The sequence below is a fragment of the Abramis brama genome, assembly GCF_963993115.1.
Source record: "Abramis brama genome assembly, chromosome: 5".
Taxonomy (NCBI): domain Eukaryota; kingdom Metazoa; phylum Chordata; class Actinopteri; order Cypriniformes; family Leuciscidae; genus Abramis; species Abramis brama.
The window spans coordinates 8,903,047-8,910,414 of NC_139967.1; the positions used below are offsets into that span (position 1 = coordinate 8,903,047).

At 39.6% G+C, this 7,368-nt stretch overlaps 1 protein-coding gene across 1 annotated transcript in view; it reads right to left on the reverse strand.

The window, feature by feature from the left end:
• The window catches only part of sema4c (sema domain, immunoglobulin domain (Ig), transmembrane domain (TM) and short cytoplasmic domain, (semaphorin) 4C), a 60,507-nt gene extending 54,734 nt beyond the window's left edge, over positions 1-5,773 (reverse strand). Inside the window, exon 1 of the mRNA XM_084113976.1 lies at positions 5,315-5,773. The gene's annotated coding sequence lies outside the window, so the exon portion shown is untranslated. The remainder of the gene's footprint in view (positions 1-5,314) is intronic.
• Positions 5,774-7,368: the final 1,595 nt, after the last annotated feature.

Genomic DNA, 7,368 nt, shown 5'->3' on the forward strand with positions numbered 1-7,368 from the left:
CCCTTAAAGGAATGGTTCACCCAAAAATGAAAATTATCCCATGATTTACTCACCCTCAAGCCATCCTAGGAGTATATGACTATCTTCTTTCAGACGAACACAATGAGAGTTATATTAAAAAATATTGTTGCTCTTCCAAGCTTTATAATGGTAGTGAATGGCACAAAAGTGCATCCATCCATCATAAAAGGAATCTCCAAGTAGACTTCAGGGGGTTAATAAAGGCCTTCTGAAGCAAAGCAATGGATTTTTGTAAGAAAAATATCCATATTTAAAGCTTTATAAACTAAAATAACTAGTTTCTGAGCAAACGCAGAGCTTCTTGTCCAGCAGTATTTACTGTGAACTGATCCGCTCTGAGACGCTGCAAACACCGGCGGGTAATAAGCTTCACTCTGAAACACGCAGTGCATTTATTTATGTAATTAAATCAGTCTTCGCAATTTGATAATCACACTAAGTCATAGCGCAATTTCTGATTTATTATCATTAATCGTGCAGCCCTAAACACAAATGGTGTGGGACGCGTTATGTACTTCAGTTTAATGCCTAGGCTTAAGGGTTGTCTGAATTCTAGCACCACTAATAATATGAACTGTAAAGGCTGAACAGCCTCCAACTGCTTATTTGTTCAGATGTGTTTAAAACACTGCAATTTTCACATTACAACCTGAACTGAACTGAGTATCAAATACTCTCTGAGACCAGAGATTTCACCGTTCCAACTCCACTGAGTGCAAAAATACACTTAAGCAAATACATTTGGCTTTTGGGAAGAAAAAACACCCATTAATTCCAGGCAAAGGGGGATATGAAGCACCCAAACCAGATGTAAGCTCAGTAAACAACCTGAGCCCGAGTTGCATTAGAGTTGCAAACATCTGTTAGGAACGCACGAGTAGAAGAGAGCGAGAGACAGAAAAGAGCAGCGAGGGAGGAGAAAAGCTGCACTTGCTCAAAGCAAAAGCACAGACATGTGATTGCGCCTCTAAATTGCATTTCTATAAACACAATTTCCAAAAGGACATTTGGAACTGGCTCACACTAAAGGAAACCATTGACCAGTTGTTTTAATGCAGTTCAGCTCCTACCTGTGGCTGCCAGGCTTTGAATGGCGAAAAACAAAAATACGACCCTAATTTTAGGATGGATTGGAAGAAAAGCCCTGCAAACACAAACGCATACAGTCACTCTCATGCATATACAACAAATGCACAGCTTGAAAAAATCACTAGAAGAGCCTGTGGGGAAGGACACTAAAATAGCAGATGGTCGATACTGGTCATTTGCTAGCAAACGAGAGGGCCTACGCTCTCCACCTTTCCCCTCTGCGCGGCCTCCATATGCAGCTCATAAAAGACACGCACAACTGGCCTGATGGATCCATCTCAGCACCAGGAAAACGAGCCCATGGGTGGAAGAAGGAAAAACGAGGTGAAGGAACGCTACCGAAAACGGAATTCACGGGTATAATACTAAAATAACACTGGCTTGCAGAAGAAAGAAAGTTACAGCGGTATAGAATGACACAAGAGAGTAAATGATGACAAATGTTCAAATGTTTGTCTATCGAAACTTGACTTTTCTAAAACAGTCAATCACTTTCACAGCTCTGTGGGGATGTGTTTCTCCACCTCTGGCCCACAGCTGCGCACACACACAACCATCATTCCAATATGTGTAAATACACTGGGGGATGGTGGACAAATGCACTACCCTTAACACAAATGCACACAAGCGGCCCTTCCATCCAAACACACGCAATTTCTTCTATATTTGCAGTGCTGCTCTTAAAACACTCTTCCCCATCCTCTTATCTAAACATCACACATGTCCATCCCCAGCCCCTGCTGTTTTCACTCTCCCGTCTCACCATCCGCCTGCGTCCACTCAGGATCACGGACTTGCCTTGAATGCATGACCTCTCTCCACTTTTACACATCACTCCTGAGACTCCCAGAGTACCATTGCACTCATTACAAATACAGGTGAAGGCCAGAAAACAGAGAGACTAACTAGAGGCAGAGAGGAAATGGCATATAGGAGCGCACACTGATTGAGAATAATGAGGGTTCTAGTCGAAGGGGTCGCTGTCAATACGCACGCCCACCACACATGAACTCCCAGCAGAGAGAGGGGGACAAATGACCCTTGTATGGGCTTATATAGGGAACACACTTCACAATAAGCCAGAGGACGGAAGGTGTCACGCAAGGCGAGGTTTTGTGCTTGCCAATTGATTTCTATTCATTCGGCGTAGAGGTGGTTTAGGGACACAGTCACGTTGGTTATGACGGTGCGCTGCATGCGCTAATTGAACAACAGTGTCCATAAAAAAACCGCACTATTATAACAAGACCCAAGGCCAGAACATTTGTTTCATGATGTCAGAGATGTAATCCAATAATTCATTCATGTGATATGAGTTCCTGCAGGGGCAGATAGCAAGCACTCAGGACGACTTAGAAAAGAGGCTTTTGAATTCCATACAGGTACTTGTGATGGCTCTGTGCAATCTGCATGTTGTTGACCTTATAATGCGTTTTTGATGCACTTCAACTGAGAGTTGTGACCGCGTTTGTGATGATCCAATTAATATGGATGGTTTATTCCTTGCATAAAAGGTCAAATTGTGGTTTGGATCTAGTCAAACAGCTTTTTAAGCTCAAGGATAGCACTTATTTAAAAATATAATAAATACACTGTAAATGTGAACATGCAGCTAAAAAAAAAGACTAGTAGATATTTCTACCTGATCTGAGCCTTTAAAATTCTTACATTGGAGTAACCGCTATTATTCAGTCATTATAAATCATTTCTTTGAACTGGATCAAACCGGTTAATTTAGATGTTACTCCATGAAGAACATCTTTACATTAACTGACCTCTCTTTAAAGAGTCGGAGATCAAAGTCTGAATTTTAGGAGTTGGAATTCAACATTCCAGATTCCAAACTGGATGATCAGAATACTAATAGCTTTTCCTGTCCTTGTGAATCCCTCATGTCAATGTGTGTGTGTGTGTGTGATTCAGTTTTAGGTACTATTGACTAACGAAGGATGCGAGTCTATTGTGGCACAACAATGAGAAGATCTTCCCTCCAGGAGCCCAATTTGACTCTCAATGGATTTGAGGAACATCTGGGCTGAAGGGGTGACAGTGTATGGGCCCCCAGCAAGCTATTCCCTGCCAGTTGCATTTAATGCCGGAACACTGTCCAGGACAGGCTGGAAACAAACATGAATGGAGCACATTTATACAGTTACTGCTCTCCTCTCCTTCCACTGTTCCTTAACAGACAATGACGAGAGCGTATGACAGCCCTACGTCACAATAATAAAGAGCTTTGTTCGAGGCTTCCAGTATCCTCTGCTTACAAGCACTGTATGAACCATTATAATAAACAATCAATTGTTCTTGGATGTGATGATACACACTGACCTCACTATTTCACATATACAAAACCACAATCTATAAAATCCCATTGACATCCATTGCTCTCAACCTGTAGACACCTTTTGTCATTTAAATCTTTTGGGGGGTCCACCCAAAAATGAAAATTCTATCATTTACTCACCCTCATGTCATTCCAAACCTGTATGACTTTTTGGTCAAAACGGTTTGGTTAACCACATTCTTCAAAATATCTTTGTTTGTGTTTTGCAGGTAAAAATGTCATACAGGTTTGGAACAACATGAGTACATTTTGGGTGATCTATACCTTTAAGACATGATCATTTGAACCTCATAAGAGGACCCCTTACAAAATGTGCGCGCACACACACACACACACACACACACACACACACACTTCTCCCTGAAAAATAAATGAAAAGGTATTGTTCACCCAAAAACAAAAAGAATATTCTGTAATCATTAACTCACCATCAATCCAAACCCCCATGCCTGATTGATCTTTTCCATGCAGTAGAAATAAATGACAAATAAGGGTCACCACAAAGTATCATAAAAGTCATAATTTCTCAAGACTCAGACAATAACAATAAGTTTATGTGACAAACAGCCAAAAAATTAAGTCCTCACATTCATCCTCACGCTTATTGATGAATTCGTAAGAGTACACAAGGGAACTACCTATGTCAGATTCATGAATAAATAATTTATTGTAGTCAGATCTTGTAAAAAAAAATGTTTAATTCCATTTACAAAGTTGATCTAAATGATTTGTTTACAAATCAGACGGATCTGATTCTGGAGTTCAAGTGATCAACTTGCTGTTAACAGCTCAATAGAGGGGAAGATCACTGAATAATGACTTACATTTCTGCGTCGACTCACACGACTGCTACTGTAAATCTTCGGAAGACTTGGGATGTGCACAACTTTTATGGCGATTTTACATCTTATTTTAGACTTGACATCTTCAGTCACGTTTTATTGCCAAATTTGCCAATGCATGGAAAACCAGGGTTTCTCCAAAATGTCTCCTTTGTGTTCCACAGTGGAAAGAAAGTCATAAGTTCTTGGAGCGACATAAAGGTGAGTATGACAGTATTTCTTATTTTTAGTTTAACTGTCTCTTTGACCATTTCTTTGCCCGAATGAGCACCCAGCCATATGAAAACACCAGTGTCCACTTCATGATGTAATTACTGTAATCTCCAGTATGCAGTGCGCACTTATTTCATTATAGACGACCAGTATTTGAAATGAAGGAAAACGCACTCTGTAAGATGTGTCACAGCTGGTGGTGGTCAATATCCAACATCACTTTTATGCTATATATAATTTCCAGAAAATACCATCATCGCTTAAACCTGTCAGTAAAATAATGATCAACCTCAGAAAGAAGCGTTTTATTGTGCTGTGAACGTGGCAGGAACTTTGTAATTGCATTAAGAAAAAAGTGCTGATGTTGGGCTTTAAATATATACAATCCCATCACATATGCAATAAACAATCAGCGTTTGTTCACTCACTTAAATCTGGCACATAAAGATGTTAGTATCTTAGTTGTTTTTACGTTGAAATGCGTGTCCAAACAAACCCGCACTGCGTTTTCGCCAAAGTGACACAAACTGACATCTACATGTATTACAGTCATCTTTAGTTAGGGTTTAAAACTTATCTAAACAATATGGCAACAGTTGGAGCTCCGCCGACTGAACGACTGGCTGACTTAATGACGGTATCAAATATCCTTTCCACCCCCATCGCTTTTAACAATAAACGACATTTACAAAAAGCACTAATTACGTGACGTTGTGACGTCAATTTATAACAGAACGGAACGCTGCAATAATAGAACACTGCAATAATCCAGTTGTATTTGTATTGGAGGCGTCAAACTTACCTCTGGCGAGTCAATGCGTAACGCTCACGGACTGTCAGCGCGTCCAAAAACGCATGAAAACGCACACAGCGCTTGGTCTCAGAGAACCAGCATTTCAAAACGAGCCCAACAAAATCCACATTTCCCAAAGAAAGACTCAGCTCCTTGTGTTTTCCCGCATGCTTGCTTTCTTGACGTCTAGGGGAGCGAGCGAGCGGCGCGATGGTCGGTGTCGGTTTACGCAGCGCAACTCTCTCCGTTCACTCCCTTTGTAGTAGTTCTAGAGAGGGAGGGTGTATTAAACCCGTCCAGATCCACTTCTTCAAAGCGGTTCCCCTCCGTCTCAGCAACTTAAACCCCGCGCCCTGCTAAAGTGAAGCTCTGTGAGAGAGACAAAGGTAGCGGATGGGAAGCGCAGCTCCAGTACGCCCCACACACACACACACACACACACACTGCACTGGAGGATATACTGCCTCCTGATGGGTATCGGGAAAGCGATGAGGCGGACCGGTGGCTCACAAAAGCAGTACAAACAGGTCTCCGCCCCAATCGCCCTGTCCTGTACGGGAACGGGCCCGGAATATCATCATAATCAGGCGAAGTGAAGTATTTGTCATTCTCTAATGGGCTTCTGTGCTGTAGCCTACTACATTATTTTAATGACTTTTTCTAGCACTTTACAGTTACCTTTCATACAAGCTGTTATATAGTAAATGTAAAAAATACGAATTAAGTAGGCCTATACTAAGTACTTATTTATATTGTAACATGAGCACTGTAATACAAACACATTTTAACCAGAAATAGAGATGCACAGTAAAACTGCTATAAATTTTAACAGAACCCAAACCCCCCCCCCCCCCCTTTTTTTTTTTTAAATGCTACAGCAAATTCTTGACTTAAGTTACCTTACCATTACAGTGAAAATATTCGATTTAACATGATACAACATGAAATCTTACAATACAATGTTTAAAGTTTTGAAATAATTTACATAACCCCCCCCCCCCCCCAAAAAAAATATATATAGCCTATATGTGAATCACATAATTTGTGCTTCACATCTGATAATATTCTACAATAATAATATTAAATTTGCTATTCTTTTTTATATCAGTTTAAATTATATGGTTCAATATATAGTTTGATGTAAATACAGTTATGAATTAAAATATGGGCGGACGGACGGACGGACGGATAGACAGGCAGACATATAGATAGATAGATAGATAGATAGATAGATAGATAGATAGATAGATAGATAGATAGATAGACAGACAGACAGACAGACAGACAGACAGACAGATATAGATAGATAGATAGATAGATAGATAGATAGATAGATAGATAGATAGATAGATAGATAGATAGATAGACAGACAGACAGACAGATATATATAGATAGATAGATAGATAGATAGATAGATAGACAGACAGACAGACAGATATAGATAGATAGATAGATAGACATAGACAGACAGATATATATACATATATACATATACATATACAGTATATAGATAGATAGATAGATAGATAGATAGATAGATAGATAGATAGATAGATAGATAGATAGATAGATAGATAGATAGATAGATAGATAGATAGATAGATATGCATGTCTGGTTTTATGTTTAAAACATTAGAGATGCAGCAACAGGAAGCAAAACAACAGCCCTAGGATAATCCAGTATATTCTCATTTTAGTAGATTCAATGGATTATGGCCTGCATTTTAACACTTTAATAAATCTCCCACGTAATATACACTATACTTAGAGATTAGCATCTTGCCTTTGCCAAAGCCAAAGAAAATATCTCCAAAAGATTAACCTAAATTACGTGAATCTAGACATCACACTGAAAGAAAAGCATTTTCAAATGTCTCTCAACCTTGTGTGTCTCTTTTCTATATTTCTTTAGAAAAGCACATAACCAATTATACATCATCTTAAACTGTACTAGTGGACCCTGCATGATAGTCAAGGGACTGCAGCAGATCTGAATGAGGAGGGGTCTTTAGAACATTTGGACTGGCTTCACTTGAGTAGACGAAGCCTTTTATACCTTGCA